General features: G+C 33.7%; 1 protein-coding gene across 18 annotated transcripts in view; it reads right to left on the bottom strand.

The window, feature by feature from the left end:
• Window positions 1-15,464, bottom strand: part of SOX6 (SRY-box transcription factor 6) — a 665,852-nt gene that overhangs the window by 392,374 nt on the left and 258,014 nt on the right. The gene's annotated exons all lie outside the window — the stretch shown is intronic.

The following is a 15,464-nucleotide window of genomic DNA, read 5'->3' as shown; positions in this document are numbered from 1 at the left end:
ATTACTATTACAATAAATTAATTCTCACAGTTAATTATTATAAAAGAGAAGCAAAAGCCTTAAAAGCAAAAAATCTTTTCCTATCAAAATGTTATTTTTTACTTTACTTATTGCAGGTCTTCTGAATATTTCAGGGTTGCTTCTCTCCCAACCATCATCAAAACATCCAATAAACACCTTTCTCAGACACTCTCTTCAGCTCTTAAATAACAACACACTTGCTACCTGTACATATAAAGGAAAAAACTACATGTTTAATTAAATACCTCAGCTTCAGAAGTTAGAGTCTCTCCTCTGTCCTTTTGTGGCCACAGTATCTTCATTGGAAGCCTCTATTACTGTCATTATTTCTAATTTGAAATCATCCTCTACCTCCACACCCTTCCACGAAGAAAATATAGCTTTTATCTTGGTCTAGCACATGCACACCATAGTGGGGGGGGGGGTGCTAAAGAGTAAATTACCACTTGCAACTTTTTTTGATAATGAAATAGCAAATGAGCATGGAGTCCTCTGTTATTATTGGATACTAGTGCACATGCAACACTCAAGTCAGCAGTTGAACTGCACTGTTACCCTATTTGCCTAATGTGTCATATTTTCAAATGCCAGAGAAAATCTCACAACTTGGAGGAAAATTATCTGAAGATAAAGAGATGCTATATTTGATACCTCTGATGAAGCTTGTGTCCATTCTGAATAAAATACTGTAACTTTGCATGTTTCTGTGCTTAGTTCCAAGAAATAGATCTAAAATGAAGTTAGAGTTCACTGGAAGGTCATTGTCAAGTTCAGGGAAGGTCTTAAGGAAGGAGAGAGAATGATAGAAGACATTATTAAATTATTTGTAAAGTGAAAAATAAAATATTTTGATAGGCAAAGACAAGATTATTAGCAGTTTTTACAGAACTCTTAGATATGGAAAATGGTTAAAATTTTAAATTAAAATAACAATAGCTAACACTTATAAAGCACTTATTGTGCAACAAGCATTATTCTAACTCCTTTACACATATTAACTTACATAGTCCTCAAAACAAACAGTCCAAGTATGTGTATTATTATGTATTATTATCATTATCCCCATTTTACATATGAGAAACTAGACAGAGAAAAATTAACGTGTTCAAGATTGTACTACTAATGGTGGAGTCAGACGGTTTGAATCTAGGCAGATCAACTTTTAAGACCAAGTTCTTAATCTGCATTTCATCTACCCTAAGAAAATCCTATTGAGGCTTTTTGCTCCTTGAAATTACCCTTTCATTTCATGTATAATTTTAGACATAGACATTGAGATTAAAACCCATTTGCCCAAGAAATATAGCTATGGACAATAAATATAATAGTGATTTGGCTAATTACTAAATTAACTTCTATGTAATTCCATAAATCAGTATCTTTTGATAAAGAATATTTAGCAAAGAATACACTCTTGCTTCTACGAATTATGAAAAAAGGTCTTATTTAACAATAATAAGAATTAGTAGATATTTGTTAACCTCATTCTTTTAGGATTAATTTGGCTTCAATACTGAGTTGGCTTTGACCCTTTTTCCATACTTAAGTCACTACATTTCTCGATAGACTCCTTGTACTGTAATATCCCTATAATAGAGAGACGAGGAGAATTAGAAATGAAGCAAAACCCAAACCAGATGTCTCAAGGTAATACACTACGGCTTATTTACTTTTCTTAAAGGAGAATTCCTGAGCTCAGAATCTATTTACTCTTACTTCAGACATAATTATAGCACTTTTCATTATTTGAGGGGGCACATCTGGATCCAAATCCTGATTCTACTACTTATTAGTAGTATGATCTTAGGCAAGTTACTCAGCTTCTCTGACACTAGGTATTTTTATCTGTAAAACAGTCCACCTCACTGGACTATAGCAGGAATAAACTCAATTGACATAATATATGTAAGGTTCTTAGCACAGTGCCTGGCATATAGTAAGTGTTCAATAAATGATTGTTACATTAAAAAGGATTGAACTAATAACAATTCAAAAACTTGTGGTAAGTAGCATAATTTATATGAAAGCATCTGCACTAAGTGCTGTACAACAACAAAAAAAGAACTCTATCAAAAGTCAATTTTCTCTCTCTTCTTATCATCCCATAGCTGAATAGAAATAGCAGCTTCTAGGACTATAGAAGGAGAAATGATATTTCTAGAGGCAAAAACACCAATTACAGAGAGATGACAGCTTAGCGTCTGGAAACAAAGGCAAAAGCAGGAAACCCAAAATGCAGATACAAAAACTCAAAGAAGTACAGCAGTTTCGGGGCCAATCAATAAATAGCCTTAACAAACCCTCAACTCAAGGAACAGCTCAGGAATCAGATGTTCATAATGATAACTCTGAGCCATCAAGACAAGCTGTTAAGAAATTCAATTTAAAAATTATAACTTAAAACTAGATATAACCTCAACTATATATACATTACACCAAAATTTTAACAGGAACTACTATCCCTGGAAATGGTGATTTTAAATATACTCTTAGTTAATGTTTCTGTATTTTCTAAATGAGAAACCATTTAGGAAATTAGAATGTACAAATAAATTATAAAATTAATGTTGGTTGCTTAAAGAGGTAGTCTTTAGAAGTCTAAGAAATACATGAAAGTGTAATAGAGGAATTAACTTATTCTATATTGAGCCCCTTGTTCAAATAGCCTATGTTGATACCAGGACAATAACAGTATGACAAAAATGTGACTGATATGAAAAAAAATGGTTACATGTTGCAGAATAAAACCACTTGAAAAAGAAAAATGCTAAAAGTAGATTCATCTCAGAGGTGCTATTTTAAATAGCAGTCAATATCAACACAAAGCTTATAACAAGAACCACATATGATTACTTCTATCTTTGCTTGCAACAATTCTGACACACCCTCATTTTTAGGGTTCAAAAAATGCTTAAACAACTCTAGGAAAAGAACAAAATAAACTGATAAAATGGAAAAAAATTCAAGAAGCATAGGCAAAAGTGAAGTGCACTTTTTTAAGCTTCTAACAGAAATTAGAATCCTCTAAGCAAATTTTGCTATTACTAGGAATCACTGACTCTGCACGGCTGGAAAGAAAGAAAGAAAAGGTAGCCGCACAAAAAAAGTAAATTAAACTATCAGAAATGAACCTATGGCGAAGTGTTTTCTTTCTGATTTACAGTATGTATCTCTCTTTGGCACTGTCCAAATGAATAGCATGTACAATTAGCAGAAAACATGCCAGAGAGCTATACAGCAGATTTTAGAGGCCTGTTTCACTTAGAAAAAGTGCTTCTTCTCCAGAAATATAGATCATTTTACTCTTTCTCAACTAGAGCTCTAATATTAGAAAGAGAAAAGTGGGAGAATAAATAGGCACAAAGTACTGGGACACTGGAAACTCTCAATTACTTGTATTGGTATTATTATCAGCAGTAGTAACATAATAATAGTACAGTGCTAATACAGACCTGAGAAGGACTAAATGAAATACACAATTAATGCACAGTTAATCTACAGCATAACCAGGACCAGGGTTTAATTATGTGCTTCCTCATTTCCAATTAATATTCAGTTAACCCTTTCTATAATTTCTTCTAAAATTTGCTATCTCCAGATCTAACTTGCACTTCAGCTGATTCAGCTGTGACTATTTCATTTCTTGTACTCCAACTGTCAGTGGGCTAAAGGCAACAGGCACCATTAATACACAAGGCATCCATATTTTGTAATACAAGATAAGTCTAAATCATACCTGTAAGTTGTTTTCTTAAGTGCATTTTATCTTTGGAAAACAAACTAAAAAGCTCCTTAGGTGTGCTCTCTCTCAATAGTGTCAATATTTTCATGTCTTATTTCTTTCATATAAATATATAAATAAATATAATGTTAAATATTTCCATTACTGGTTACTTTCAGTAAACAGAAAGGCAAAGAAAAAATAAAACAAATAATTTTCCTTTATTATTATGTTTGGGAGCATATTTTCATCCACTTTAAATTGGATACACCCAAATCTTAGAAATGCAAACTCCTGTGATCACAAATAATTGCTAGTTTTTTCAGTGAAGTTTGAGAATCAGGCTAGCTGACTGTGTTACGGTGCTTATAGGAAAGAAGGGCATAATAAATAAGTTTCTGGTACTGATTCATTTTCTGCTCTTTTGAATTAATTAATGCTGTGGAAATCCCAGGCAACTGCTATAGCATTTGTGATTGAATTGAGTCCAAAGGAGAAAAATATGTAAAACATTATTTAATTAAAATTTTGAATTTTTTTCTCTCCCACTATCTGCTAGGTATTAGTCATTCAGACTAAAAGTACAGTTTCATATTGTTGCTGTCAAATTAACTGCCTTAGTTCACTTCAGTATCTGTAGAAATTTTTGGTATCTGGAGCCATACCTTGAGTATGTGACTCTCAAGCTCCTGGCCATATTTCAAAGCTATCTTTGGCAAATGCAAAAAGTTATAGGAAGACTCTGCTTGTATTGGTATACATATGGCTCTTGAGGAATGCTAGTGGAGATTTTTTTTTGTCCTTATACATGTTGTTTTGCATTTAGCTTGGGGAATAAGGCAATAATGAGAGTTGGAGGGAAAAATCCATTCTACTTTAATAATTTTAGTGTAATGCAGTAAAAGCAAAACTAAGAGAAGTTTATTTTTTATTCTAAGTTGAGGATGCCACACTGAGCAATCTTTCTTTTTCTACTTGAATTATAGTCCTTAAACATTAAATCTGATCATGACAATCTCCTGCTTAATAATCTGTATTATTTCCTCATAACCGTATGATAAACTCCAAATTCCTTGGTATGGATATCAGACCTATTAATATCTGATTTCAAACCATCTTTCTAATCTCATTCTCTGACATCACATAAACTTGACAACTTAAGACCTGATTTTTATTCTCTGTTGACTGTTCTCGTCATCTATGCCTGATTTCTTTTCCTAGAGCTTACAAGCTTCTTCCCAATTTATGGCCCTCAAAAATTCTGTTCCCTCTTATTCCCTCTTATTTCTCCTCTTCACCAAATTATCTCTACTCGTCTTAGGTCTTGGCACTAATCACTAATCAGTAATGCAGTCACCATCCTTGATCACAAACCAGGTTAGGTCTCCCTTTCCCCTTTCATACTATTTATTATCTTATAATTAATTATTTAATTCCTCCTCTTCTTTGGACTGTAAATGCCTAAAGAGAGGAACAGCATACATTATAAGTCACCACTATATTCTAGGCCAAACGTACTTGGCACTCAATAAATATGGAAGATTCTCTCATTATTCTCTCAGTATCCAATTATTCATTATGTGAATTTCCAAAATTATGTAAGAAGTGAAAGGTAACAAAATATAGAAACATTCTCTAATGGACTTAATATTTATAAAATTGGTCTTGCACAAACATCCCTCACAAATTAACGTAACATATATCTCATCCATTTGGGTCAATTTCTTTGTATCTTTGATAATCTCTGCTCAGTGGTTTTAAATTTGTCTGCACATTGAAAACACATGAAGCCTTTAAAAAGTAGTAATAATGCCTGCGTCCCATTCCCAAAGATTGATTCAATTGGTTTAAGTGGAGCCTAAGAATAGGGAAACTTTTTAAAATTGCCAATTTTTTCAGTGAAGTTTGAGAATCAGGCTAGCTGACTGATGAATACTGCATTGTGGAATGTTGTAAATAACTTTCAAAATAAAAATATATAGTGACTGCAAAATGAAACTGCAAGTCTTGCAAAGATGCAGGAACTGATGAGAAGAAATACAGTACTGGAGAATAGCACAAATCATTGATGAATCAAGAATTTGCAGTGAGGGAGTGCCTGGGTGGCTCAGTAGGTTAAGCCTCTGACTCTTGGTTTCTGCACAGGTCATGATCTCATGGGTCATGAGATTGCGCCCCAAGCAGGGCTCCGTGCTCAATTGGAGTCTGCTTGAGGAATCTCTCCCTCTACCTCTCCCACATCTACGCTTTCTCTCTAAAATAATAAAATCTTTTAAAAATAATAATAATTCACAGTGAGACTATATAAAAACCGAAGAACCAGAAAAGGCAGGAATGATAGTTTATACAGTAGATTATTCAAAGATAGTGATTTGAATATAAAAACATTAAGCAAAGTCCTTAAGAAATATTCTTTGCAAAAATGACCCTTATTATAATGGTACCACAATATCAAAAGTGATGGTGCTATCACAATATTTGACCTGAAAAATTACTCTTAAAAAACATGCAGTTAATTCCTTCTTCTAAGAATTAATGCATAGTTAGAATTACAAATGAAATGTTCCCAATCATATAAACTTATTTTTATTCATTTCCGTTCTAATTTTTAAAATTGAGTCAAAATAAAGTTATTCTTCCCATTGTTTACCATGTAATTTTTATCTCCATCCACTTAGTATTTTAAAATACCAAAGACCTTGTATTTAATGACCTTGCAGATTAGAGGCAATTCTACTTTTTTCCTTTTATATTTTTATACTGTCTCCTTTCCTTCCCTCATTACAATGGTTAGGAACTCTGACACAATGTCAAATAGGATGAACGAGCATGGGCTTTAATTATCTTGCACTCCATCTGGAAAGAAAGCATTCAATATTTCACCATTACATATGATGTTTGTTAGTTTTCACATATTTCCTCTGTGATCTTTACTGACTGGCCCATCAAGTTATTTTCATTTTTCATAGATGCATTTTTCAAATTAAGGACGTGATTTTCAAAAAAAACAACAACAAAAAAAAAAGTACATGATTTTCTATTAATAGTTTGCTGAGAGTTTTAAATTATGAATAGGTGTTTTCAAATACTTTTTCTTTATTTATTAAAATGTTCATATTATACTTCTCATTTATTCTGTTAATATGGTGAGGTTTTTCTAAATGTTCAATTAACCTTGCATTCCTAGGCTAACCTCTATTTTCTTTTTATATTGCTGGATTTAATTTGCTGATGTTTCATTAAAAATTTTTACATCTATAACCATTAAACATATAGGTCTAAAATTTTCCTTTTTTGTTATATTTTTTAGGTTTTCATAATAGGATTATGCTAGTCGCATGAGGTAGAAATTATTATTTTTTGGAAAAGTTTACATAAGATGGGCATTATTTATTAAATGTTTGATACAATTCACCAGTGAAACCATTTGAGTCTATAGTTTCTTTATAAAAAGTTTTTTTTTTAAGATTTATTTCTTTTTGGGGGGATTAAGGGGGAGAGGGAAAGAGAGTCTTAAGCAGACTCTGTGCAAAGCACAGAGCCAGAAGCAGGGCTCAATCTCACGACCCTGATATCACAACCTGAGCTGAAACCAAGAGTCAGGTGCTCAATTGACTGCACCACTCAGGCACCCAGAAAGTTTCTTTTTTAATTAAAAAATTCAACTTATTTTATAGATAAGATGTTAATTATGTTTTCTGTTTCATCTTCAGTTGGTTTTAATAAGCTGTATTTCTCAAGGAATTTATCCATTTCATCTAGGTACTACATTTTAGACAAAGATTTTCATAACATTTATTTATTGTGTTTAATCTCTATAAATTCCGTAGTGAAAAAAAATAAATTGTGTAGTGATGATTCTTTTTTCATTCCTGATATGGGTGGGTTGGGTTCTTTTTTCTTGGACCTTATAAAAAAAGTAACTTTTACCTACAAAGTATTCTCTTTTTTTTAGCAGTTTATTATAACATGCCTTGGTGTACTTTTCTTTGTATTTATCCTGTTTGGAGTTCATCAAACTTCTTAAATCTGTAAACTTATATCTTTCACCAAATTTGGAAATTTGGGGCTATTATTTCTTCAAGTACTTTTTCCACCCTAATATTGCTTTCCTTTTTTTTTTCTGGAACTTATTATATATGTTAGACCTTTTAATATTGTCCTACATGTCCTTAATGTATTCATTTCATTTCCAATTTTTTCTGTGTTCTTTAATTTGGATAATTTCTATTGATCAATTTTCAATTTCACTGACTTTTTCCTCTGTGATCTATATTAACTGGCCTATCAAATAATTTTAATATTTTAGATATTATATATTTCAGTTTAAAGTTCCCATTTAGTTCTTTTTGTAATTTCCTTCTCTCTGATAAAATGTCCTATTTTGGGATCCCTGGGTGGCGCAGCGGTTTGGCGCCTGCCTTTGGCCCAGGGCGCGATCCTGGAGACCCGGGATCGAATCCCACGTCGGGCTCCCGGTGCATGGAAGCCGGCTTCTCCCTCTGCCTGTGTCTCTGCCTCTCTCTCTCTCTCTGTGTGACTATCATAAATAATAAATTTTAAAAAATTTAAAAAAAATAAAGTTTAAAAAAAAAGTCCTATTTTTCCCATATTTTTCTGATCTTCATATTGTTGAGTAATTTTGAATTATATCTTAGATATCATGATCATTATGTCATGGAGATTCTTTTATAATGCTCTAAAGAGTGTCATCTTTGTTTGTTTTAGCAAGATATTTATTTGCTCAGACCCAAATGGCGTATTCTGTCTCACTGGAGTGTGTGGGAAGCAGCTCAAACAATCTGTTCAGTTCTTTGAGCCTTACCTGGGCTCCTTAAAGCTGGTCATGTGTATGCATGGTTTGGGGATCAGAGCCTGGGGCAAAGTTTGTACATAGAATTTGGGGCCCCCATTCTGTGGCTCTTTTTTTTCCCCCAGGTTTACCTCCTCACTTCCCAGCAGCTATGGTTGCCCCAAAGTCTGTTCTGGTTCTCCAGGCCAGAAAGACTGCTAATTTTTCTATTGGCATTTTATTAACCCAACACAGGCCTGCCCTCATGCGGGAAACCTTAAAAATGATTACCTTACCCCAATATCCTTCCCCTCTTCTTCCAAATTCCATCTCCTTTCAAGATGTAGCCTGCTTTTGGTTGTTTCCCAGTGTCTTCAGATAGTTTTTTGAGTTCTGTCCAGAGTTATAGCTGTTACTTTCACTTAATTTTAAATGGATTAATTAAATGGCCTTTTCTCACTACCAAATATCCTCTGATAATAAAACTTCTTACATTGCCTTGGGGTGCCTGGATGGCTCAGTCAGTTTAAGTGTCTGCCTTTGGCTCAGTTCATTATCACAGGATCCTAGGATCCAGCCCCGTGTTAAGCTCCCTGCTCAATGAGGAGCCTGCTTCTGCCGCTCCCCATGCTTGTGCTCTCTCTCACACTCTCTGTCTCAAATAAATAAATAAAAACCTTTTTAAAAAAACTAACTGTATTGCCTTAATGAAGGATTAAATGACACCACACTTTTTCACTCCTCCATGGTGTTACATATTCAGAATACTTCTGCCTACAATGTCTTTAATTCTCATAACCCTACCAAATAGAATTTTTCTGTGCCCATTTAAGAACATAGTAAAGTTTTGCCATCCTCCAAGTTTTAAATACCTAAAATTTCAACTGAGAATATTTTAATTGGAACTAACTCAGATGTCTATCAACATAACAATATAACATAGTATAAAATACTACATAGAAGAAAATAAGGTGGGATGCAGCTGAGCTTCTGCCTTTGGCTCAGGGTGTGATCCCAGAGTTCCGGGATTGAGTCCCACATAGGGCATCCTGTATGGAACCTATTTCTCCCTCTGCCTGTGTCTCTGCCTCTCTCTCTCTCTGTCTCTCATGAATAAATAAATAAAATCTTTTAAAAAAATAGGAAAAAAATAAGGTAAAGCTATATAAATTGACAGAAATCTAAGTTGTAATTTTATTTTTTTAAGATTTTATGTATTCATTCATTCATGAAAGACACACACACAGAGAGAAAGAGAGAGGGGGGGGGTGCAGAGACACAGAAAGAGGGAGAAGCAGGCTCCATACCAGGAGCCTGATGTGGGACTTGATCCTGGATCTCCAAGATAACGCCCTGGGCCAGAGGCAGGGGTTAAACCACTGAGCCACCCAGGGATCCCCCTGAGTTGTAATTTTAATAAATAAAAAAGGATATGTAAAATATTTGTGAAAAGGAGAAGTGTTACCTCACACAAAATAAAATTGCATATTTATATATAATTGTGTATACTTGTATATAATTATATAGAGAGAGGTCTAGAAGCATACAAACCAGATTAAGAATAGCAATTATGTTTGAGAAGAGAAATAGAATTTAGGGTGGAGAGAGACATTAAAAAATTAAAGTAAATTCTCTTTACTTTTTTCCCAATAATTATTCATTGAATATTTAATAATTGCCTGCTATATGCCAGGAACTATTCCATAACAAAAATGTATTTATGTATTATACTTGTGTAATTTTTAATTATTTTTAGTTTTTTAAATGAAATGTATTACCTCAATAAGGACAAATCGAAATAACAGAAAATCTCTAAAATGCTAAAAAACGTGATCCTTTATCTTGTCAACGTACCAGAAGCTCAGGAGCCTTTTAAATATAAGTATAAAGGGGCACCTGGGTGGCTCAGTGATTGAGGGTCTGCCTTTGGTCCCACATCAGGGCTCCCCACAGGCAGACTGCTTCTCCCTCTGCCTATGTCTCTGCCTCTTTCTGTGTCCCTCATAAATTAATGAGTAAAATCTTTTTAAAAAAATAATAAATAAATAAATAAATAAATAAATAAATAAATAAATGTATAAAAATTTAGTGTTCTTTTAAATCTGTTGTCCGTGAGACTAAATTCTTATTCTCCAGATCTAGAACCAATGAAGAAACGAACTGATTTCTCTTTTTTCCCCTTAAAATATACTTCCATTCTCTTATGCTAATTTTTCTGAGGGCTAAGGATGGCAGGTGAAGTCTAAAGTTTTTCTTTGGATTATTTTCAGATATCAAATGGCTGCCAACAGATAAAAATATACCAATTTTCTTATTCACATACTAGAGTAAGCATGACTGAGGAATCCGGAGAGGAAATCTGGGCTTTATGAAGTTCATTCTTTCTTGATATAACTGAGGAATGTATCTTTGTTCGTTATGTTGATTCACCTCCCCTTCTTAGCCAGTTGACATAAAGACATCTTCTTATAAACTTTAATACTGAAATAACTTGGTATAACTCAACTTTTTAACCTTCTTCCCCAATTCCTTTAAGTAACAAGCCCTTCACTACCTCAGCAAAGAAACTCATTCCATTTTTAGACAACTGTAACTGTTACAAAGTGTTTGTCTTCCACCATTCCTGTGATTCTGGCTCCTTGTTCCTTTTACTGCTAACTTACGTTTGACCCTCCAGAGTATACACTCTTTCCCTATACAGCACTTTAGCCATTTCAGACAGCTACTGGGTTCTCTTAAAACTTCTTTCCTCAGGGTAAACATGTCTGGTTCTTTTAACCTAAGAGAAGCTTCTACCAACTGCCCTAGAAATGGTAAAAAAAAAAAAAAATTAATTTCTCTGCAACCAGATTATTTACCCAATTGAAAAATACAAGTTTTGGCTTTTACCCTAATGCAGCACACAGCCTTCCTGGCTAATCATTACAAATATTCCTGGCAACTTGTCTCCAAAGAACTATCCCTCCACTTGCCTGCACACATGTATATATGCAACATACACATTCTCTTCCACTATTCCTTTTTTAAAAATCTTTTAAATAGGCACGAGAATGTGTCTATCCTGAATTCATGTGATGGGTTTCCATCCAAGGGGCTTGTACTCTCTGCTTAATCACATGGTTTTATTTGAACTATAGTTCATTTACTCCAAATTACAGTGTTTCATTCTTACAAGATCACACCTATTTCTCCTTATTTTTGAAGCCCTAAGATATCAGGCATGAACTAGGACCATTAAACTTCATTCATAAACCTTAATTTAGAATAGGCTTAGCAATGTGTCTGTTAATTATATGCACTTAAAAAAAATTATATGCACTTAACCATCTCATTTCCATTTTTCTGGAGATTGTTAACTACTGTGTATCTCTAGAAAATTACAAAAAAAATTCAAAATGTTTAAGTCTGAAAAACCTATACAGGACTTTCACCTAATTGGTCATGGTCCTTTGAAGAACCTAATTATACCCTCCAATCAAAATCTTTTTGAAGGAGTAGAGCTGGAGCAAATATTAGTCTGCCCTAGAAAACTATACCTAGGATTTTTTTTAAGCTTTTGTCCAAGCTCCTGTCTGATTTCTATCCCAGTTTTCCTAGCATTTGAAACGAAGATAATAAGACTCTAAGTTTTACTCAAAGATTATACAACATAATATGTGAAAAAGTTCACGTTAGAAGTATAAAGTATAATAAAAATTTAAGGTACAAATTTTTTAGGGGGGATGTAGGAGGAGAGGGAGAGAGAGAATCTTAAGCAGGCTTCACACCAGCGTGGAGCCCAGCATAAGGCTCAATCTCACAACCCTGAGATCATGACCTGAGCCAAAATCAAGAGTCAGACACTTAACCAACTGAACCACCCAGGCGCCCCTAAGGTACAAAATTATTAAATAATGGGACCTTCCATGACCACAAAGAAGCATTCTATAAATTCTCTCCTTTTAACACTGACATGTTAATTAAATTCTTTTTTTCTTCTTTTGTATCTCCTTTTCCCATACCACCCACCAAAAAAAAAAAAAAAAAAAAAAAAAACATTTCAGCATAATTTTATAGCCTCAGATTTTAACTACAAATGTCAGCAAAGATTTACACAGAGTACAAGGTATGTATATTCTATCTTTTGAAACCCCAGCCCTCCTCTCAGACTGACTTCATTTTTGTCCCTTTATAACAACCTTTTCTATATTCTCCTGAAAAAAAAAACCCAGACTGCCTAACAATATTATAGCAATTATCACCCATATTAATATTTTAGCTATAATTACCCACTTCAAACTCTTACAATTGGCTTCATGGCTTTCCTATGTGAATATATCAGATATATTTTCTCAACTACATGTCCTAAATTTTTCCAGATTTTTAGAGCTCATTGTAGAGTTTCCACATTAAGATTATAGCCACTGGAGCTGTTCTATAAATTTCTAGTTTGAAAGCTCAGTTTTTGCATCCAGGAATGGAGATTTCCCAAAATGAAAATACAGAGTGAAAGATCTCACTGAAAAATAAGCAGCAACAATGGAGAAAAGCTGTCAAATGTTCTATAGCTAGAGGATAAGAAACCAAAAAGGTCCCAGCCACCTCCCTCATCCCATGCTAGCATTAAATTGCATAATTTTACCTAAACAGTATATGCAAACTAAACCACAGGCCATTTTTATGTAATTTTCTTTCTCTCAATCTCCCTTTCTTTTTCTTTCTCATTCACTATATTCTCCTCCGTAATAACAAATATTTATTGAATGCCTGTCATATACCAGACCATGTGTGCTAAATGCAAGGGAAGACATCTGAAAACAAAATAGATCAGTCTAGAATGAAGGGCAGACATTAAACAAAATTCACACACGTACATAATTTAAAATTGCAGTACTACTATGAAATAGAGTGGGAAGCAAGGTCTTTACAGACAGACAAGATTTGAGTTAGAAGGATCAGAGAAGCCTTATCTGAAATAATGACATTTTTAAACAGGGACCTGAAGGATGAGCAAAAGACATTCTGATAAAGAGTGGGAAGAAATGTATTCCAGTTGAGAAGACAGCATTATGTGAAGACCTTAGAGCAGGAAAAATGTGAAGATACAGACCAGTATAGCAGCTGAATTAGAAAGAACTATTGGGGGGATCCCTGGGTGCTCAGAGGTTTAGTGCCTGCCTTTGGCCCAGGGCGTGATCCTGGAGTCCCAGGATTGAGTCCCATGTCAGGCTCCAGGCATGGGGCCTGCTTCTCCCTCCTCCTGTGTCTCTGCCTCTCTCTCTCTCTCTCTCTCTCTCTCTCTGTCTATCATAAATAAATAAATAAAACTTTTTTTAAAAAAAAGAAAGAAAGAACTTGGGGGATAGGCAAGAGCTGAGGCTGGTAATGCAGTGGCCAGATTGTGCAGGGGTTTTGCAGATTAAAAGAATTTTTTGTTTTAACTAAAGTGCAATAAAAAGCCAAGAAAAGATCTTTTTCGGATTTCAAAGAATAGGAAGTGGAGTTTTTCCTCTTGTATAAAGAACATGGAATTTAACCATAAGAATAAAGAGAGGCATGGCAATGACAAACACCAAATTCAAGAGTGATTACCTCTGGCAAAAAGAGAGGAAGACGTGAAATTGAGAAAGAGTTCACAAGAGGCTTCTTCTGTATTGGTAAGTTTTTATTTCTCATAAATACATAGATATTTTAACCTACACTTTATACCTTTTTATATAATTTTCATAAAATGTTTTAAAGAAATTAATGAATGCTAAGAATTCACTGCTTCATTTCATTCTCCTCTTCTTTCTAAGGTTCATATTAAATAAATCTTCCAACTTTGAGAAAGACAAGCACACGGAATTAAGGGATCTCCCCTCTTATACATTTTGTTTCCCGGGCCTTTATTTTCTAGACTTTAGCGTCAGATCTTAGAGGCTCTTCAATTAGCTTATCTTTTATTTTAGCATACACTATAATCCTTGTAGCTTTCCAACATCCCCAGAGTTAATATGAGGATTAAATGAGATAAAGCATTTAACATAGCATTTAGCCCACAAGAGCTCAATAAATTTTAACTGTTATCTTTATTATCTCACTTATTATGGTCTATACTTACATTCTTACTCCTAAATATGGGCCAGAACATTGGAACTAAGAAAAAGCTGAGTGTATATAGCCAAATGGTGCTCTGGCATTTTGAATGCATATATATTGTATATATTGACTATATACTGAATATACTGTATATATTCATAAACACAGACACACAAATACATGCACAGGGATAATATATATTTCCAATATTGAGTTTATAGTTTCATAGACACACTTTTTCTGTTCTCATTGAAGCATTAAACAACAAAATATTAATTTGAGGCCTTTTTATTGCCACTAAAGAAATACCTTAAAGAAAAGGGTTAAAATTCTGCATTTGACCATACACAGTTACAATTTAACGTCAGTTCAGTAAGTTTGCTAATTTCTCCTGAGTACAATGCTACACTGAAATGATTTATGGTTGCCCAAAGCTGCAATAATATTCAGTACAGTCCATACTATGTTTAAAAGGCTCATTTTTGTAATGTCAAGTAATTCATGCAAGCTTCAATCTTTTGAATTGAATATTGACATCAAAATTTCTTCTACAACAGGAGAAGCAGTCTTTGATGCAAGAACATTATTAAAATCTTATCTTTTCCCTTAATTTTCTTTGTACAAATAGCACAGATCCTCTCATTTCTTTCCTTCCAATTCACAAATACAATAAAAGCTGTCTTTAGAAAGGTCCTTAAACATCACGATGAAATGAGTGTTAGGACCCAGAAAATAAGAGAACTTATGACAGTTTTTGTTACCTAGAAGTCTGAAAAGTATCTCACTTATTTTATGTGAATATTATATTTTAAATTATATTTTCATACCTAAGAATTTGCTCTCGTGAAAAAACAAGTTTGCCACTCGATA

Source organism: Canis aureus, chromosome 23 (genome assembly GCF_053574225.1).
Source record: "Canis aureus isolate CA01 chromosome 23, VMU_Caureus_v.1.0, whole genome shotgun sequence".
NCBI lineage: Eukaryota > Metazoa > Chordata > Mammalia > Carnivora > Canidae > Canis > Canis aureus.
Note: the sequence above shows the minus strand (reverse complement) of the source record. Positions and strands in the feature narration are given on the sequence as shown.